Source organism: Eleutherodactylus coqui, chromosome 2, assembly GCF_035609145.1.
Source record: "Eleutherodactylus coqui strain aEleCoq1 chromosome 2, aEleCoq1.hap1, whole genome shotgun sequence".
Classification (NCBI taxonomy): Eukaryota; Metazoa; Chordata; class Amphibia; order Anura; family Eleutherodactylidae; genus Eleutherodactylus; species Eleutherodactylus coqui.
In genome coordinates this window covers 276,165,884-276,187,059 of record NC_089838.1, presented here as the reverse complement: position 1 = coordinate 276,187,059, position 21,176 = coordinate 276,165,884, and positions in this window count along the sequence as shown.

Sequence of the window (21,176 nt, the reverse complement as noted above, 5' to 3'; positions counted from 1 at the left end):
GGAACCCCTTTCCTCTTCGGGAATGAGAGTGGAAAGGTTCTCCTTATACCGTGGGTCGAGCAGTGTGTACACCCAGTAATCCGTAGTGGCCAGAATGCGTGTAACGCGAGGGTCACGAGAAAGGTATCCTAACATGAAGTCAGCCATGTGCGCCAGGGTACCTGTACGCAACACATGGCTGTCCTCACTAGGAAGATCACTTTCAGGATCCTCCTCCTCCTCCTCCTCCTCAGGCCATACACGCTGAAAGGATGACAGGCAAGCAGCATGTGTACCCTCAGCAGTGGGCCAAGCTGTCTCTTCCCCCTCCTCCTCATGCTCCTCCCCCTCCTCCTCCTCCTCAACGCGCTGAGATATAGACATGAGGGTGCTCTGACTATCCAGCGACATACTGTCTTCCCCCGCCTCCGTTTCCGAGTGCAAAGCATCTGCCTTTATGCTTTGCAGGAAACTTCTCAAGAGGCATAGCAGAGGAATGGTGACGCTAATGATTGCAGCATCCCCGCTCACCATCTGGGTAGACTCCTCAAAGTTTCCAAGGTCCATAGCTCTACGCTGCTCATAGAGTCTGGCCAACATGTGGAGCGTAGAGTTCCACTGTGTGGGCACGTTGCACAGCAATCGGTGCACTGGCAGATGAAACCGATGTTGCAGGGTCCGCAGGGTGGCAGCGTCCGTCTTGGAGTTGCGGAAATGTGCGCTGACCCGGCGCACCTTTCCGAGCAGGTATGACAAGTGTGGGTAGCTTTTCAGAAAGCGCTGAACCACCAAATTAAAGACATGGGCCAGGCATGGCACGTGCGTGAGGCTGTCGAGCTGCAGAGCCGCCACCAGGTTACGGCCGTTGTCACACACGACCATGCCCGGTTGGAGGCTCAGCGGCGCAAGCCAGCGGTCGGTCTGCTCTGTCAGACCCTGCAGCAGTTCGTGGGCCGTCTGCCTCTTCTCTCCTAAGCTGAGTAGTTTCAGCACGGCCTGCTGACGCTTGCCCACCGCTGTGCTGCCATGCCACGCGACACCGACTGCTGGCGACGTGCTGCTGCTGACACATCTTGATTGCGAGACAGAGGTTGCGTAGGAGGAGGAGGAGGGTGGTTTAGTGGAGGAAGCATACACCGCCGCAAATACCACCACCGAGCTGGGGCACGCAATTCGGGGGGTGGGTAGGACGTGAGCGGTCCCAGGCTCTGACTCTGTCCCAGCCTCCACTAAATTCACCCAATGTGCCGTCAGGGAGATATAGTGGCCCTGCCCGCCTGTGCTTGTCCACGTGTCCGTTGTTAAGTGGACCTTGGCAGTAACCGCGTTGGTGAGGGCGCGTACAATGTTGCGGGAGACGTGGTCGTGCAGGGCTGGGATGGCACATCGGGAAAAGTAGTGGCGACTGGCAACCGAGTAGCGCGGGGCCGCCGCCGCCATCATGCTTTTGAAAGCCTCCGTTTCCACAAGCCTATATGGCTGCATCTCCAGGCTGATCAATTTGGCAATGTGCACGTTTACCGCTTGAGCGTGCGGGTGCGTGGCGGCGTACTTGCGCTCGCGCTCAAACAGTGGCGCTAGCGATGTCTGGACGCTGCGCTGAGAGACATTGCTGGATGGGGCCGAGGACAGCGGAGGTGAGGGTGTGGGTGCAGGCCGGTCGGCACTCGTGCCTGTGTCCTCAGAGGGGGGTTGGATCTCAGTGGCAGGTTGGGGCACAGGGGGAGAGGCAGTGGTGCAAACCGGAGGCGGTGAACGGCCTTTGTCCCACCTTGTGGGGTGCTTGGCCATCATATGCCTGCGCATGCTGGTGGTGGTGGATCCCCAGCTGATCTTGGCGCGACAAAGGTTGCACACCACTGTTCGTCGGTCGTCAGGCGTCTCTGTGAAAAACTGCCACACCGTTGAGCACCTTGACCTCTGCAGGGTGGCATGGCGCTAGGGGGCACTTTGGGAAACAGTTGGTGGATTATTCGGTCTGGCCCTGCCTCTACCCCTGGCCACCGCACTGGCTCGGCCTGTGCCCACACCCTGACTTGGGCCTCCGCGTCCTCGCCCGCATCCACGTCCTCTTGGCCTACCCCTACCCCTCAGCATGGTGTATTACCAGTAGTGCAGAAACAGAACGCTGTAATTAAATGTGCCGCTTATTGGCCTTTGGTTGGAGGCTGACTTCGCTTACGGAACGCCAGGAAATAATTTGGAGGACTACTACACCCAGCAGAGGCCCAGAACACTGAGGACAGTCACAGGCAGCCCAAATAGATTTTTTTCCCCAAATGTTTTTGCAAAGGCCCACTGCCTATATTCAATCAATATATCTCTTCTCTCTCTGCGTCACTACTTCTGGCCCTGGAGTATGTCAAAGAACTGCAGAGTGTTTCACTGTGGACTGCAATGCAGCGGTGATTTAACAGCCCAGACAGAGCCAGGAAATAATTTTGCGCAAGCCTGCTGTAACACTTAGCTGGCTGCGTATGAATTAGGAGGACTACTACACCCAGCACAGACCCAGAACACTGAGGACAGTCACAGGCAGCCCAAATAGATTTTTTTCCCCAAATGTTTTTGCAAAGACCCACTGCCTATATTCAATCAATATGTCTTCTGTCCCTGCCTCACAATATATGTCTTCTGTCCCTGCCTCACAATATATGTCTTCTGTCCCTGCCTCACCACTACTGGCCCTGCACTATATCTAATTACTGCAGGGCGCAATGCTCTGCACGGCCGATATACCAAAAAAAAAAAAAGTGCAACACTGTAAAAAGCAGCCTCCACACTACTGCACACGGTTAGATGTGGCCCTAAGAAGGACCGTTGGGGTTCTTGAAGCCTAAAGTACTCCTAACACTCTCCCTATAGCAGCTCCGGCACCAACAGCACTTTCCCTCCTCTATGTCAGAACAAATCTGTGGCGAGCCGCGGGAGGGGCCGATTTATATACTCGGGTGACACCTGATCTCTCCAGCCACTCACTGCAGGGGGGTGGTATAGGGCTTGAACGTCGCAGGGGGAAGTTGAAATGCCTTCCCAGTCTTTCTATTGGCCAGAAAAGCGCGCTAACGTCTCAGAGATGAAAGTGAAAGTAACTCGAACATCGCGGCGGTACTCGTCACGAGTAACGAGCATCTCGAACACGCTAATACTCGAACGAGTATCAAGCTCGGACAAGTACGTTCACTCATCTCTAGTCACTACAACTACAGTGATATCAAATTTAGGGCTCCAACCCACTTGCGTTTTTTTCACGCGTTATAGCTTGCTTTTTTTTCATGCTATATGGGCTCCTGCACACTTGCGTTTTTTTCCCGCGTTATAGCTTGCCTTTTTTCATGCTATATCGCTGCTTTTTTTCACGTGATTGTCAATGGGACTTTCTAATGTTAAAAACGCACCAACTTGCAAAGCGTTTTTAACATTAGAAAGTCCCATTGACAATCGCGTGAAAAAAAAGCAGCGATATAGCATGAAAAAAGGCAAGCTATAACGCGGGAAAAAAACGCAAGTGGGTTGGAGCCCTTATATAGTTTTTTATGTAGTACTTAAAAAATACCTTTAAAAAAAACTTTTTCCTTTCCCATTGGTGGGGTGGTGTAAGGGCTCGTTTTTAGTGAGGTGACCTGTAGTTTTTATTGATAACATTTTGGGGTACATACAACGTTTAGATAGCTTTCTATTGAATTCTTTCTTGGGGGCAGGATGACCAAAGAAAAAAGGCACAATTCTAGCATTGTGTAATATTTTTTCTGAAGGCATTCCCCATAAACCACGCTCTTATAGCAACCGATACGTTTCTATGGAAATGTTCACACGGACCCTTTATAAAGTGCGGAATCTGCGCTTCTAAAAAAGAATGGACAGCGAGTGCCTAAATGCCTGTCAGCTCCATGGTGCGCAGCGGTACAGGGTGCTTACCATAGGCTCCTATTGGAGCTGTGAAAGCAGGCTGCCCATACCACGGACATTTCTTTGCCTGCCTGCATGTCAGAAGCGTGGTTTACACGTTGCTTAGAATGTAAACCACACTCGTCTGAATGAGGTCTAATAATGTGATATTTTGATGAATTGGATTGGATGTAGTGATACCAATTTTCATATTTGTTTGTTTTTAAAAATGTTTGGATGCGACAATTCGAAAAGGGCTTTTTATTTTCTTATTTTTTCTAATAATTAAAAAATCTTCATTTTACTTATGTTTTCTTTTTTTTTTTAAGTTCCTATAGGGGACTTCAATTTGTAATCGTTTTATCACTTATACAGTATAATGCAATATGTTAGTATTTCATTATACCGTATTCTGACAGGCAATCTATTAAGACATGCCACAGATACATCTTAAAAGGCAATTATTCACAGCAGCCTTGGGGGCCTTCACAAGGCCCAAGACTGCCATGACACCCATATCAGTACCAGACAGTGGGTGACCGTTCGGTACACCTCAGTCCTGATGAGGACATTTAAATGCTTGCAAAATGGATGGCAGCATTTAAAGGGCTAACAGCTGAGTTATTTCCAATTGTGGCTGATGCGGGCCGGTATCAAAATAGCCAACATCTACCATGTATAAAGCAGGCTTGGTTCCATGTCATGACACCCAATGTGCGCTGTAAATATAATATTGTTAAGCTATCTTTAGGATAGGTCAGGAATATCTGATCGGTGGAGGTTCAGCACTCAGGATCTCCACTGTCAGCTAGTCTCAGACATGTGATGTCACATTCATCATCACATGACCTCAGAAAAAGTTCAGTCCCATTCAGGAGAATGGGACTGAGTTGCAACACCAAGCAGAGCCACTATAAAATGTACGGCACTGTATGATATGCAGTGAAGGACCTGCGGCGCTCATCTGAATGCTGCTGCCTCTTCAATCAGCTGATTGGTGGTGGGCCAGAGCGGTGGACCCCCAACGATCCCATATTGATGACCTATCTCAAGGTCATCAATATAACAGTACCAGAAAACCCCTTAAATTTAGTCATGGTGCCCTTCCACGCCCACCTCAGTGTATAACCCTGTGCAATGTTGATTATTCTAACAGCAGATATGTGAGCATTCTGTAAAGTGATCAGCAAGTGGTTGGTTAACGCTTGTTTGTACTTCGAGGACTTCTATCACTTTATCTCTGCATGTGTTCTGCTTCTCTGCATAGAATAGTAGATTTGTGTCCTTTGTTCTCGTACTCATATGAACCCGCGCACGTAGCTCTGCTTTAGTGTCTCTATTTCATCTTATTAGTTTCTTCCGTGGAATTAGCACATTATTTTGTCGTTAAACCTACAGGGAGATTTTCTTCTGTTTGTTAGAAATTATCACCACAGGGATTAAAGAGCAACGTGATGCCAGCCAGGGGGACTGTTGCTTTGGAAAATAATCTATAAAATGTGCCGACTGATTTACTGAGTTCTGTAAATACAGATACATATAGGGGCGATACTGATGCTTCGGAATTACTGCTGTATGTTGTTTAGATTGCTCAAATCCACAGCTTATATGAATATTAGTTATTTAGTCACACCAAGTGGTTGGTAGATTGGTTTTGTAATACAAAGCACCCCGTTGTGTCTTCCAACTTGCTAGTGTTTTAGTCAAGTTTGGTTCTGTGGAACCATTGGGGGTCTGGAAGTTACATCCATCCAGAGCACAGACAGCTAAGGGTTTTTGGGAACTCATATCTTACGGATAGGTCATCAGTATCAGTTTGATGGGAGTCCGACTCCTTACACCTCCACCGTTCAGTTGTCCATTTGTGCCTGCACCCAATATGCTTACTGTGACCACTAAGCTGTACACAACCTGTAAAAGGGATTTTCAAAGTTCACCCCAATTTTAACACATTGGTGACAACAGGGGCATGAGTATTTTTAAAAGAAAACAATACTCACCTCCCTTCTGCCTCGCGCTCCAATACTCCGGCGCTTTGTTTATTCTGTCTGCAGCATTCACGTGGATTGTTTACCCATCTGACCACTGCAGGCCTGATTGCAATGCCATCAGTGACGTCCTGTAAACCTGTCGGGGCCTTCTACATTAGACAAGTTTATGGGGCGTCACTGAATCTTCTACCTTGTGTGAGACGGTGATCGGCAAGGTGCTGGAGGGCAGGTATGTGTCACCTAGGATGCTCTCCTATGAGGCGTTGGGGAGCACTTGGGCGGATACGTGCCACCGAGCAGCCTGGGCTCGGTGGAGGAAGCCGGCAGTATAGTGTTAGTGGCATTAAGCCACTAACACGTTGTAGTGTGTAAGTGGCTCCAAGCCACATAATCCGGGCCGGCTTTTCTGGAGTGACCAAAGTGAAGGGTGGGATGGTCACTCCCACGTACCAGGTGGGGCTGGTACCAGGCCATATAAAGCCTGGGCCTACAGGGCCAGGAGGAGAGCTGAGACCTTTGCAGGTCTGAGAGTCCTGGCTGGCTGTGTGCAGGAGCTATATTGTTACCAGTGTGTAGACAGGGACACTACATGTATAGTAAGTGCTCAGACGAGCAGGATTTATGTTATGTTTGCCTGATGTTAAGGCTGTATTTTGCTTTTGTTTGCTTGGAAATAAACCCAGGCAAAGCCTGGACTAAAGACTTTATCCTATGTGTCACTGTCTCTAACTGCTTATGCCCAGGTTGCTACCGATCCTAAATGCTAATCCCTCACATATGGTGTTTGGATGTGGGCAGCGGTCTTAAAGAGACATACACCAATTAATGGACATTTTGCTGCAGCAGCTGGTGAACCGTTGCTTAGGGCAACCGCCCAAGAGAGATTGACTGGAGAGTGCTGTAACCCCCATGTCCTGGGTGAAAGCTGCAACGGCGCAGCCATCAGATACTGCCAAGATGGAGGAACTGATAAAGCAGCTGGTACAAATGAACATGCAGCAATAGCAAGCGTTGGCCCAGCAGCAAAAGATCCATGAGGAGGCCATGAGAGCTCAGGCCGAGACTAATGCTCTCCTGGTGCAAGGTGTGCAGAGGTCGTCTGGGTCGCTCCCCACCACCCGTACCGCGGTACAGACGGCCTTACAAAAGATGACGGCCACCGATGACATCGAGGCCTATCTCGCGGTCTTTGAGAGAGCGGCCGAGAGGGAGAAGTTACTGGCGCCTCAGTGGGCTGAGGTAGTAGCACCTTTCCTGACGGGAGAACCCCAAAAGGCCTACTTTGACCTCGGTGAGCAGGATGCCAAGGACTATAATAGGCTCAAAGGTGAGATCCTGGCACGCTTGGGCGTGGACACCCATGTGCGGGCCCGACGCGTACATGCCTGGACTTTTGCTGACCACCTGCCAGCTCGCTCCCAGATGTACGACCTGTTCCACCTGGTGAGAAAGTGGCTGCAGCCGGAGGAGTCGTCCCCGGCAGAGATCGTACAGAAAGTGGTTCTGGATAAGTTTATACGCTCGCTGCCCCCCGCAATCCAGCGCTGGGTGGGACAAGGAGGTCCCCAGGACATGGACCAACTCGTGAGCCTCGTCGAGAGGTATAAAGCCACGGAGGACTTACTGCAAGCCGTGCCCCCTCGACGTTCCAACCCCGGGAACAGCAAGTCGGCCAGAGCACCGGGTAAGACTGTTCCGTATGTAAGGGGTGTCAAAAATGTCCCAAAGGGAGGTGGCTCAGAGGGGGATCATGTGGGACAGAAGGGGAGTCCCAACTGGACAGTCCGGTCCCGGGTAGAACCCCAAGGGGACCGGGGCCCCATACTATGTTGGCGCTGTCGTGAGCCCGGGCATATTGCCGCCAACTGTCCTCTTACCGTGGAACCCATGGACTGTGACTCTGCCCGGCGGAGGTCGATGTTCTCATGGCCAGTATGTTCTGCAGAGACTGCGTCAGAGACTGATCGACCATTATGTCACCTAAAGGTGAATGACTTTGCGGTGACAGCTCTACTGGACTCAGGGAGCTTGGTTACGCTGGTGCACTCCAGCCTGGTCGATCCCACAACCTTCACCAGCCGTCGCATGGGGGTTGTTTGTGTGCATGGGGACACCAAGGAGTACCCCATTGCCCTTGTAAGACTTGATACTCCGTGTGGACTTGCCACCCATGAGGTGGGCGTCGTGAAATCCTTAATGCACACCGTGATCCTCGGGAGAGACTTTCCCCTATTTTGGGACTTGTGGCAACACCGAGGGTCGTCTGCAAATAAGGTTCATGATAATACAAATGTGCATGATGTGTGTCCAGAACCGTTTGACCCTGAGGGTACGGTTCCAGCAGTAGGGGTGACCCCAGAGGATGGGGTTAACTTTCCGTTAACAGTACTGGCGGGTGAGACAGAGGTACAGGACGAAGTGGTTGCTATGCCTGACTTAGAGGTCTCACGTGCCAATTTCGGAACTGAGCAGCTCCGAGACCCCACCTTAGTAAAGGCCAGGCAAAATGTTAAAGTACTAAATGGGGAGCCTCAATTCCCGGGGGCTGATACTGTGTTTCCACACCTGGCAGTCAATCAAGAGTTGTTGTATCAGGTTGACAAGGTCCGTGGGGAGGTTGTGGAACAGCTGGTGGTACCTCAGTCTTATCGCAGGATGGTCTTAGACCTAGCGCACAAGCATGTGCTGGGAGGTCATCTCGGGAGCGAAAAGACTAAGGAACGCATCCTTCAGCGTTTTTTCTGGCATGGGGTACATGGTGATGTAAAACGTTACTGTGAGTCGTGCCTGGAGTGTCAGATAACAGCTCCTATGCCCCATTACCGGAGCCCCTTAGTGCCCTTGCCCATCATAGAGGTGCCGTTTGAGCGGGTCGCTATGGACCTAGTTGGGCCCTTGGTAAAGTCTGCCCGGGGTCACCAACATATATTAGTGGTTGTAGACTATGCCACCCATTACCCCGAAGCCGTTCCTTTACGCAATACGTCATCCAAGGGTATTGCAAAGGAACTACTTCACATGTTCTCCCGCACGGGCATACCAAAAGAGATCCTGACGGACCAAGGAACCCCCTTTATGTCAAAGGTCATGAAGGAATTGTGTAAGCTGCTGAATATTAAGCACTTACGGACGTCGGTGTACCACCCACAGACGGATAGTCTGGTTGAGAGATTTAATAAGACCCTGAAAAGCATGCTAAAAAAGGTAGTCAATAAGGATGGGAAGGACTGGGACTGTCTGCTGCCATATTTGATGTTCTCAATCCGTGAAGTCCCACAATCCTCCACTGGGTTCTCTCCCTTTGAATTAGTGTATGGTAGACATCCCGAGGGCTCCTTGATGTAGCTAAGGAGACCTGGGAGCACGAGTCCACCCCCTACAGGAGTGTTATTAAACACATCTCCCTCATGCAAGATCGAATTGCGGCGGTCATGCCCATTGTTAAAGAACATTTACAGCAGGCTCAAGAAGCCCAAAGCCGGGTATATAACCGGTCCGCCAAGGTGAGAACCTTCAACCCTGGGGATCGGGTACTAGTGTTGGTGCCCACCCTAGAAAGTAAATTCCTAGCAAAATGGCAAGGGCCCTATGACATAATTGAGAAAGTCGGAGAGGTTAATTATAAGGTATACCAGCCAGGTAGGCGGAAACCAGAACAATTGTACCATGTAAACCTAATTTAAGCCATGGAAGGACAGAGAAGCCCTGACTGCAGTGAGCACCCCCCATGGTGCGGTCCCAGAGGTGTGCGTATCAGGGTCCCAACAACAAGAGTCGAGGGAATTTATACAGTGTAATTCAGATGTGTTCTCTGATATACCAGGGCGTACTGGTGTCATAAAACACGACATTATAACTGAACCAGGGGTAAAGGTTCAGTTGAAACCGTACAGGGTTCCAGAAGCCCGCAGACGAGCCATCTCAGAGGAGGTCAAAAAAATGCTAGACCTCGGAGTAATTGAGGAGTCGAAAAGCGAATGGTCCAGCCCTATCGTGCTGATACCAAAACCTGATGGCTCTCTGCGCTTCTGTAACGACTTCCGGAAGCTAAACGACGTGTCAAAATTTGACGCATACCCAATGCCAAGAGTGGATGAGTTGATTGAGAGACTGGGTCATGCCAGGTACTTTTCCACTCTCGACCTTACTAAAGGCTACTGGCAGGTTCCCCTTACAGAGAGCGCGAAAGAAAAGACTGAGTTTGCCACACCAGAAGAGTTGTTTCAGTACATCTGCCTACCCTTCGGTTTGCATGGAGCCCCAGCAACCCTCCAAAGATTGATGGATATCATACTCAAACCCCATCGGCAATATGCGTCAGCATATTTAGATGATATCATCATCTTTAGCAAAGACTGGGACAGCCATCTACCCAAGGTACAGGCAGTACTGAACTCCCTTAGAAAAGCAGGGCTCACAGCAAACCCAAAGAAGTGCGCCCTGGGTCTTGAAGAAGCCCGATACCTGGGGTATATAATAGGTAGGGGTATTATAAAACCCCAGGTCAATAAAGTTGAAGCCGTTCAGAACTGGCCACAACCCACAACTAAAAAGCAGGTGAGAGCCTTTTTAGGCATTGTAGGGTACTATAGGTGGTTCGTACAAAACTTTGCTAGCATAGCAGCGCCCCTAACAGACTTGACCAAGAACAGTAAGTCAGTCATGGTCAAGTGGAACCCTGACGCAGAAAAGGCGTTCCAAGAATTAAAACGGGCCCTCTGTAGACGTCCAGTGTTAGTCACACCCAATTTTAAACGAGAATTTATTGTCCAAACAGACGCGTCCGATGTGGGACTGGGAGCAGTTCTGTCCCAGGAAGTAGAAGGAGAGGAACATCCCGTAATTTATCTGAGCAGGAAGCTCACGCCGCCGGAAAAAAATTACAGTATTGTTGAACAGGAGTGCCTAGCCATCAAGTGGGCCCTGGAATCCCTAAAATATTACCTGCTAGGTCGGCACTTCAGGCTGATCACAGACCACTCCCCCTTAACCTGGATGTCACAGGCAAAAGAGAGGAACGCCAGAGTCACCAGGTGGTTCCTGACACTACAAAACTTCAGTTTTTCGGTAGAACACAGGGCCGGAAAGCTACAGGGCAATGCCGATGCCTTATCAAGGACGCATTGCATGACGGCGAAAGGTGTCCGACCCCACAGGCTCGAACAGAGGGGGAGGGTATGTGAGACGGTGACCGGCAAGGTGCTGGAGGGCAGGTATGTGTCACCTAGGATGCTCTCCTATGAGGCGTTGGGGTGCGCTTGGGCGGATACGTGCCACCGAGCAGCCTGGGCTCGGTGGAGGAAGACGGCAGTATAGTGTTAGTGGCATTAAGCCACTAACACGTTGTAGTGTGTAAGTGGCTCCAAGCCACATAATCCGGGCCGGCTTTTCTGAAGTGACCAAAGTGAAGGGTGGGATGGTCACTCCCACGTACCAGGTGGGGCTGGTACCAGGCCATATAAAGCCTGGGCCTACAGGGCCAGGAGGAGAGCTGAGACCTTTGCAGGTCTGAGAGTCCTGGCTGGCTGTGTGCAGGAGCTATATTGTTACCAGTGTGTAGACAGGGACGCTACATGTATAGTAAGTGCTCAGACGAGCAGGATTTATGTTATGTTTGCCTGATGTTAAGGCTGTATTTTGCTTTTGTTTGCTTGGAAATAAACCCAGGCAAAGCCTGGACTAAAGACTTTATCCTATGTGTCACTGTCTCTGACTGCTTATGCCCAGGTTGCTACCGATCCTAAACGCTAATCCCTCACACTTGGTAAAGTCACCTGCCACATGGTATTGCCAAAACAATGGTCTGGCACTATGGTGCATATAATGATTTTATATAGTTTTGGGCCTGGGGGTGCAAAAATATATAACAGCAATAACTAAAAAAAGAATAATATTCCCACCATATAATAATATAGAAAAAAAACATTGCCTGTGTCCCTTTACTTGCCCAGAAAGCTTTACATTTAGCTTATTTGTAATTTGGCATTCTCCCCTCCATTTGGTGCAACTCCACCACTTTGTTTAGCGCAATGACTTGTGGTCATGGATGCTTTGGATTCTGCTCTGGTCAGCTACTCATCAGCTCTTATGCTGGCTTCTTTACCAGCACCAAAGCCGCACAAATCCACTGACATCACCAGAAGATGGACAGGACTTAAAGAAAGACTGAGATGACAAGAGGACATGATGTAAATAGGAAGGACTGAAATTCATTGTGGGGAGCACACACATACGTAACCAGTCAAGAAAAGACTAGATTGCATTATATTTCAAAGTAAGTGGATATCACAACATAAATTAGTACAGTATTGCAGCTTTGGTGTTAGAAAGTTTTTTAGTGCCCGGAAAACCCCTTTATGGCACCAACTTCGCAGTAATGATCGAGAGCCACACACTACTGAGTCTTAAGAATAAAAAGTAGAGAAGACCTTCATACTAAGGCCCCCTGTCCATGGGCTTTGCGGTATCTCCGCCGCGGGATACCGCCGCCCAGGAGCAGGAGCCGGCACACGGTTCTCTACAGGTCAGCCTATCTGACAGATAGGCTGACCGCGGAGAATCGGGGCAATTCGCAGCATGCTGCGAATTGCCAGCCGCGAGCGGTGAATCGCAGTGATTCTCTGCTCGTGGGCAGGGCACCGGCACTTTCCATTACAACGCTATGGAAAGCTTCAGCCTGCGTGATTCGCCGGTGATTTACTGCCGGCGAATTCACGGTCGTGGACAGGGGACCTAAGCCATTCACCCTTCTATCTATAAACATTTTTACTGTATATTTATCAGCAGCTAGACTAAAGGCCCTTTTACACAAGCAGATGATTAAAGGGGCTATTCGGTGATTTAAATTTCTTATCGGCAGCTCGGAGTCAGACCAGCCACTTCCAGCACCTCGGAGTCAGACCAGCCACTTCCAGCACCTCGGAGTCAGACCAGCCACTTCCGGCACCTCGGAGTCAGACCAGCCAGTTCCTGTACCTCGGAGTCAGACCAGCCACTTCCAGCACCTCGGAGTCAGACCAGCCACTTCCGGCACCTCGGAGTCAGACCAGCCAGTTCCTGTACCTCGGAGTCAGACCAGCCACTTTTGGCTGAGTTCCCGCAAGGAGTTACGTGGTATTCCAGACCTCTGATATTGTGACGACATAGGTGAGGGATAGGCTGTTGGATCATTATAATAATTAAGCAAGCCCCGCTTTCTATTACTGCATCAGCAAAAGACCCCTAGTAACTAGCACTTTAGAGGGATTTTCTTGCACAAAGACATCATTTTAGGTAAAAGTAATTTCACTTTTGCTTGATATCACATCATGCAAGCACAAGTGGACCCCATGCAGTGACTGGTTTATCAATATATGGAGTCTAATATTTATTGTTAATGTGAAAAATATGAAGAGGACGTTGTTTACCTCCCAAGCTATCACCTATTCAGTATCAATTTACTGTTAAGTTTTAAGATATAGCAGCATTTTTCCTCCCCCTTTCTTTATGTACAATTAAAAAAACAGCTACATTTGTACAGCAAGCACATAGTGAACTCTTTTTAATTAAGATCTTAATGTAATAAGTGTTAATAGAGGAAGATCTACTAATGGCGCCGTCTCTAGAAATAACCTGCGCATTCAGCAGAGCTAAAGGTGCGTTTTAATGGAGAATCCATGGTAATAGATGCCAATGGGATGGCTTTCGATTGGTAGCTACAGTTGCAATCAAAATTATTCAATCCCCATTGCGAATTAGGTTTATTTGCCAAATTTACAAACTTTCAGTTCTTTGCAAGAAAGTAATTAAACAAGAACAATTTAAGCAGCTCAACACCACTAATATAAGTGGTTTCTCCAAATTCTACACAAAATGCAACTTCTAATGGCTACTGCCGTCTCAGAATTATTCAACCCCTTCATGATAAGTATCTTTAGTACTTAGTAGAGCACCTCTTGCTGTTATGCTCTACTGCAAATGTGATACATACTAGACACTAGCTTCTGGCAGCGTTCCTGAGGAATCTTAGCCCAGTGCTCATGGATAATGGTCTCCAGTTTACTTGGTTTTGTGTGCTGCAACTACCTTCTTTAAACCCCACCAAAGATTTTATATAGCCTTCAAATCAGGTGACTGGGATGGCCACTCCAGAGTATTCCAGAATTTCTTCTGAAATCAACCCGTGGTGGACTTTGAGGTATTCTTGGGATCATTGTCCTGTTGGAAGGTCCAATGATGCCGAAGCTTCAGCTTCCTCACAGAAGCCATGATGTTTTCTCCTAGGATTTCCTGATACTTGATTGAATCCATCTTGCCCTTCACATGCTGCAGGTTTCCAGTTGAGGAAGCAAAGCAACCCCAGAGCATTACTGAGACACCACGATGCTTCACTGTAGGCAGGGTGCTCTTTTCAGCATATGCTTCATTCTTCCTCCTCTAGACATACCATGTATTTATAGGCCCAAAGAGTTCCAGTTTAATTTTATTGGTCTACAGAACAGAATTCCAAAATGTATTTAGTTTATTTCTATGGTTTTGAGCATATTGGAGTTGACTGCTCTTTGGGTCAGTAGAGGTGTACGTCTTGGAGGTTGGGCATGAAGACCAGTGTTTAGTATGTGCCTTACTGTGCAAGTGAAAACCTCAGTGCCTGTTGCCACTAAATCTTGTGGCAGATCTGTTATATTTAATTAGGGTGTTTTTGACTTCCTGCCTTCTCAGTAACCCGAGGTCACCTGGTGACAGCTTCCTCTTTCTGCCACATCCAAGTAGTATAGCCAGTGTTCCTTTAACTTTAAATTTGTGAACTATCCTTCCATCTGTATCTCTAGGAACATTCAGCATCCTTGTCGTCTATTTGTATCCTCCTGCTTGTTTGGACAAAGCAATCATTTCTTCTCTTGACTTTTATGGATCCCTCTCTTACCATATTTCTAATATGCAATCAAACATCTAAGTAAACAAAGCCCTAGCCAGTCCAGGAATTAGATGTGTTTTATCTCAAGCACACCTGATACAACCAATAAAGTCCTTGATTAGTTGTATCAGGTGTGCTTGAGACAACACCTGATTTGCATATGTGTGCTTTTGTGAGGGATTCTACTCAGAGTGTTGAATAATTCTGAAGCTGCACTAGTCATTAAAAGTGGCATTTTGTGTAGAATTTGGAGAAATCACTTTTTATATTAGTTGTGTTGAGCTTTTTAAATTGTTCTTGTTTGTTTCAGTTGCTTTTTCAAACCACTGAAAGTTTGTGAATTTGGCAAGCAAGTATAATTTGCAATGGGGGTTGAATCATTTTGATTGCAACTGTATGTTATGTCTACGGCTAGATTTATTCTAAAAGTTTTAAGAGCATTTCTAGTGAAACTTTGATACCAACATTTCTAAGTTAGGTGGTAAAAAAATATAATAAAATAAAATTACGTTTTTTAAGTACCGTTTTTATTCATTTTGAATATCACTCCCGACACGTTTGTGCTCATTGTCTCCCCCTGCTGAGTAATGTACTTTGCATGATCTGCCAAGAGTTGCAGGAGGTAGAAAGTACCAACTATTCTTCGTAAATTCCTGTTTCGGTAAAGTGATTGTCATTTTATGAGCTTATTTAACTCTTGGTCTGACAAAAGAAGTTGAATAGAGATGAGCGAGTATACTCGCTAAAGGCAATTGCTCGAGCGAGCATTGCCCTTAGCGAGTACCTGCCCGCTCGAGACTGAAGGTTCGGGTGCCGGCGGCGGGCAGGGAGCTGCGGGGGAAAGCGGGGAGGAACGGAGGGGAGATCTCTCTCTCCCTCTCTCCCCCCACTCCCTCCTGCTGACTGCCGCTACTCACCGCTCCCCCGCGCCGGCACCCGAACCTTTCGTCTTGAGCAGGCAGGTACTTGCTAAAGGCAATGCTCGCTCGATCAATTGCCTTTAGCGAGTATACTCGCTCATCTCTAAAGTTGAACATTTTTTCTGATTGGTCTTATAGCTACCACATTAGACAATGGTGAGAATTTTTTGCAATACAATTCTCTTGTGACAGTAGGTAACCCCAATATCATATTATCCCCCATGTCTCACTCAAAGGGTCCAGGAAGCTGGGATATTGAAAGTTTTGGTGGGTCTACTTCACTTGTTGCTGCATGAGGGTGGTTTCCTACACAGGCTTTTTCGGGAAAAAAGCAACATAGTTTTTCATGCAGTTTTTTGAGCCAAATCCAGAATTAGATTAAAAGGGATGGGAAATATAAAATAATATTTCTTCTTCTCCTTTCTTCTAGATTCACTCTTGACTGGCTTAAAAATTACATAAAAATTTGCTGTGGCACTTTTTCAAAAAGCAGCATGTGTTAAACTACCCTAAAAAGTAATTAAAGTAATTATGGCTTTTAAAATGCATGGGGTGGAAAAGACAAACTAATTTGCTTTCTCTTGAAGGCCAAGAATAGCCTGCGTCATTAAAGGCAATCAGAAAATGACCTAGTTGTTAAAATCCAGTTCATATTGACAGTTACATAACCTATTGCAAGGGCGACACTCCGTTGCACAATACACAGCAGAATTTTGTAACTGGGTGACTGATACCACATGGAACTCTGCTGCCCAGCAGAGCCAATTTCAACGGGGATCATCTGAGAGCATAAAGGACTAACTTGCCACAGTGGAAACCCCTGGTAACCTGAGCGGTGAAAAGAGAGACTGTGGGGTTTTGGCAATAACCCTACCTACTCCTCCAGCCAGTCCTCATCAAGTCCTCAGTCAATGACTGAGGTTGTACCGAAGCCAATGCAGGGGGACGTCATCCGTAAACCCCTTTCTGTCTCTGAAAAAGAAAGTTGCCATGCTGAAAATTATGCCTTTATTGTGGAAGCCCAGGACATTATGCCTTAAACTGCCCAAATAAGTTCCAGAGGATTCTTGCCCTAACCAACAACAAGGTCGCGTCCAATCCAGACATCACAAGACAATGGGATGCTACCAAACACGCCTTCTCAGCAATAGTACAAGACAGCATGAAACCCTTTCCTCCGTTTTACCATTTTGTTCTTCCCATAGAGATCTCAATGGGGGATCGGAAGATACATTGCTTGGCAATATTAGATTTGGGAGCAGGAGGAAACTTCATGGACCCAAGATTTGCTCTTGACAAGACCATTACAAGTCGACCGAAGCCCATACCTGTTGATATGGAAACCGTTGATGGATTACCCTTGTCCTAAGGGTTTCTCACACAGCAGACAATCAAACTAGAACTCCGCATGGACCCTGATCATCAAGAAGCCGTCAGCTTCTAGCTCATCTTTTCCACTAAATTTCCAGTGATTGTCGGGATGCCCTGATTTTCTACCCATAATCTCTCTATCAACTGGGAGTCATGGACCATTACCTTCCTTTCAGAGTACTGTAGGGATAACTGATGGATGACACAGTCTGCCCCTAAACCAGTGCAAGACCTTGAGGGTTGTCAGCAGATCTGTGAGAAATTCCCAGCTCAGTACCAAATGTGCAGTGATGTCTGCAGAAAGAAGAAAGCTGACTAACTACCACCTCATAGGCCATATGACTGTCAAGTGTCCAGTGGACTGCTCCCTGGGGCCTCTATTTAGTTTGGGCGGATTTACAACCTTTCAGAGCCAGAGTTAAAGGTACTTCAAGAATACTTGGATGAGAAGTTGAAAAGGGTTTTATTCAACCTTCTTCTTCGCCAGCTGGGGTGCCCATGTTCTTTCTGTAAAAGTGTTGTAGGGTTAAGTCACTCACACAGGAAACAATCAAACTAGAACTCCACATAGACCGTGATCATCAAGAAACCATCAGCTTCCAGCTCATCTTTTCCCCTAAATTTCCAGTGATTCTCGGGATCCCCTGATTCTCTACAAATCCCTCTATCACAGACCATTACTGGAGGCCACTGGAATCCCCTTATTGGAGGCCACTGCACTACTTGGTGCAGTGGCCTCCAATAAGGGGATTCCAAGACAGGTATCCAGGGAAACCGGCCCCTGGGACGTCCTGAGGTCATCTTGGAAGAGGGAGTTAACTGTCCGGTCTCGAACCTGGGACCTCCTGTGCTCCGGACGGTGTTTCTCCCAGTGACAAGCTTCCCTGCTGAACTTAGCCTTGGTCCATTCTGCTGTTAAACTAGCTCCTGCCTCCCTGTCCTGACCCTGCCTTGCTTCTAATCAGGCTCATTATAAAAACCTGACCTCGCCACTGCACCAGCACATGATTATTGTGCTCTACAGCCGTTATGTAGCTTCTCTCCTCCTTCTTCACTACAAGCGTCCTGAGATTTCCCAATAACGACAACTGGCTTTCCTTCCGACAGCGCTACCTGCTTCCTCCATCTGTACCATGACCTGAGACTTCCTGGTAACAACTCCTGACTATCCTGACTACTCTCTAGTGTCCTGTATGGCTACTACACCCGTGGTTCCTATCCAGTGCCGGAAAACGCTACATGCAGATTCACACCTATGAATCCTTTAATTCTACTTAGGATTATATGTGTATGAGAGCTCATGTTATGAACACTTTCAGCTACAGATAAGAGACGAAGCATGAATCTGAAAAATAGACAACTTTACTCCGCAGCTGTTTCAGTACTACAGTCACAAAAGTGTCAGTTAATGACTGGTACTCTTTTCCATGGTAAACTGTTTGGAACCAACCATTCCAAACAGGAAGCACCAGGAATTCCTTAAACAGCACGCATGACTCTTCTCCCAACCTCTGGCACAAGCTTGCAACTTTGCTCTGCCCGCTCACTAGTCCATTTGTATTCACTTCGGCTGCAGCACAAAACTAGCTGTTCACATCCGTGATGATGTTCCATTGATGTGTGCTACACCCCTTCCTTTTATACCTTACTCAGGCTACACTCTATAGGGTGCAAGATGTCCCATGATTTGCTGACACACACACAAGCTCCAGCCAGCATAGAGGGTGGATGTAGAGCACTCACCAATTATCACCATGACTGGGTTTGGGGCTTCACACACTGATCTACATGGATCATGAGAGATGCTGTTACAATCTTTGTATTACACCATAAGGTCCCCTTCACACGAGCGTAAGCACAACTGCACGTGCCTCAGTGATGTATATTACACTTTACATATAAAGCATGTCTGGCATCACAAAGGGGGTAATGAAGCTCCTCTCTACTCTCTGCAATGGGCACACAGCAGAACTCACTGATAACCAAGTCTTGCTGCGTAAGTGCACATTGAAAGGAGAGAGACACTTGAAGAGTAAAAGCTGTATGCACACCATGAGGTTGGTGGTAGACCAGGCTGTGGTGCTGCCAATAAGTCTGACAGGGAAAGACGCCTCTAGATTAACACCCTAGTAAGGTATGCTATTGGACATTGCTGTGATGTGTAGTGGCACTAGGTCACTGTGTTAGATAGGAGAAAATTTCCTGTGAGTTAGTAGCCAGATGGCTAGGATTTTGGTTGTTAATGCATGTGTACTGTGACTACAGAGTTGTTACAATTGTAACGATCATTTGCTGCCAAAATAAAATGGACTTCCTGAATTTTACCACCTACTCGAGTATGGCAGTGGGGCAAGTCACCTAGGTTGAGGAAAAGTGGTGATCCTGTGAAGGGACTAATCCCTGAATTGTGACTATATATATATATATATATATATATATATATATATATATATATATATATATATATATAGAGAGATATACATACACACACACATATATATGTATATGCACACCCACAAATATACATTCATTCTCATTGTCAAAAAGAGCACCTAGAAGAAGTTGTTGGAATCAATAAAACTTTCTCTGTGTGATTGTAATGTTGATATAAGCGAGAGATTACAATATCAGAGTAAAAGGATAATTCAGCTAAAATTGATCCCAAATGCCTTCTTTGTGCAGACTGCGGGCCCCTGGGAATTTGTATGCTTTGTTGCATTTCGATTTTCTGTTGTGCATATCTACAATTGGTGGGTATCGTCAGCAAGACCTGTGATGTCCTTTGGCAGCATCTGGTATATTTGGTGATGACTCCGCTCTCTCGTCAAGATAGGATGGATATCTCCCAGGGATTCTGGCCTGCTGTGCAGTTTCCTAACTGCATTGGGACGCTGGACAGCAAACACATCTGTGTTAAAAAGTCGCCACACTTAGGGTCCTGGTATTTCAATTATAAGCAGTACTTCTAGGTAGTGCTGTTGACTGTTGCTGATTGAAACTACCAATTTCTACTTGCGGCTATCAGGCTTATGGAAGCACTGTGGATGCTTGCGTTTTCAGGGCTTCCAGAATCGGTCCTGCCAGGACCAATGAACCTTCCGGGCTCTTCAAATCCACCTGCCCCATTTATCATTGTGACTGATGAAGGATTTGGCCTTATGACTCATGGTCTGTGTTGCTTCGCTCGAAACTATGGATGCCACAAGGTGGGTCTTTAATTACTAACTTATACTTGCCTGGCATTTTGTGGAGTGTGCTTTTGGCATTCTGACCAACAAGTGGAGAGTTTTCCACAGTGCACTTCAGCTGGAACCTGAGAACATGTGTGCAGTAATTAGAGCCTGAGTGGTTCTGCACAATTTGTGCCGGGAGAACGATGCGGGTTGGAATGCAGAAGAGGCTGAAGCTGCAACTCTCCTATCAGAAGTTATGGATGACTCTAGGCTGCATGGCAGACCAGCAGCATCTGCTCTGAGTCAGGGACATTATCTTAGATGTCATAGATACTTATTGACACATGTTTAGTTAGGGACTCACAAGACAATGAGGACCCTTGATATGGGTTGCAAGCTGAAAACCATTTGGCGAAATTCATACACATTTGATTTTCTTTAAACAAGATTTTCACTTTAGGATGTTTACCACTGTGTAGAAGTTTGCCAAATCATTAACTAATACCTCGTTATGGCTCATTCCACAAAGAAAAAAATGACATTAAATACCATGGTAAGCAAGACTAATTATTCTCCCTCTTAAAAAAAAACCCATTTGCTATGTGTCAAAAATTTTAAAATAGAAATGCGTAGGAAAGCTGTGACTGTGCTGTTACAGCTGAGGGCACAGTAGTGCAATTATGCCGCCCTACTGTTTGCAGGTGCACTATTGTTTTCAGGCAATGTAGGAAACTACATGGGAGCCCAATGTATGAAAGCAACATAATAGCAGCATCAACCATGTGTTGGTGTGTCTATATTGTCAGAAAACATATGAGTGCCAATGTATGATAATTGCCACAAAAGTTGCCATTTGACAAAGCTACACTGTGAACATGCACCTGTTTACCATGTCGGATGAATCAAGGACTACAATGCAGCTTGCTCAACAGAAATAGTTTTATCAATAATAAACATA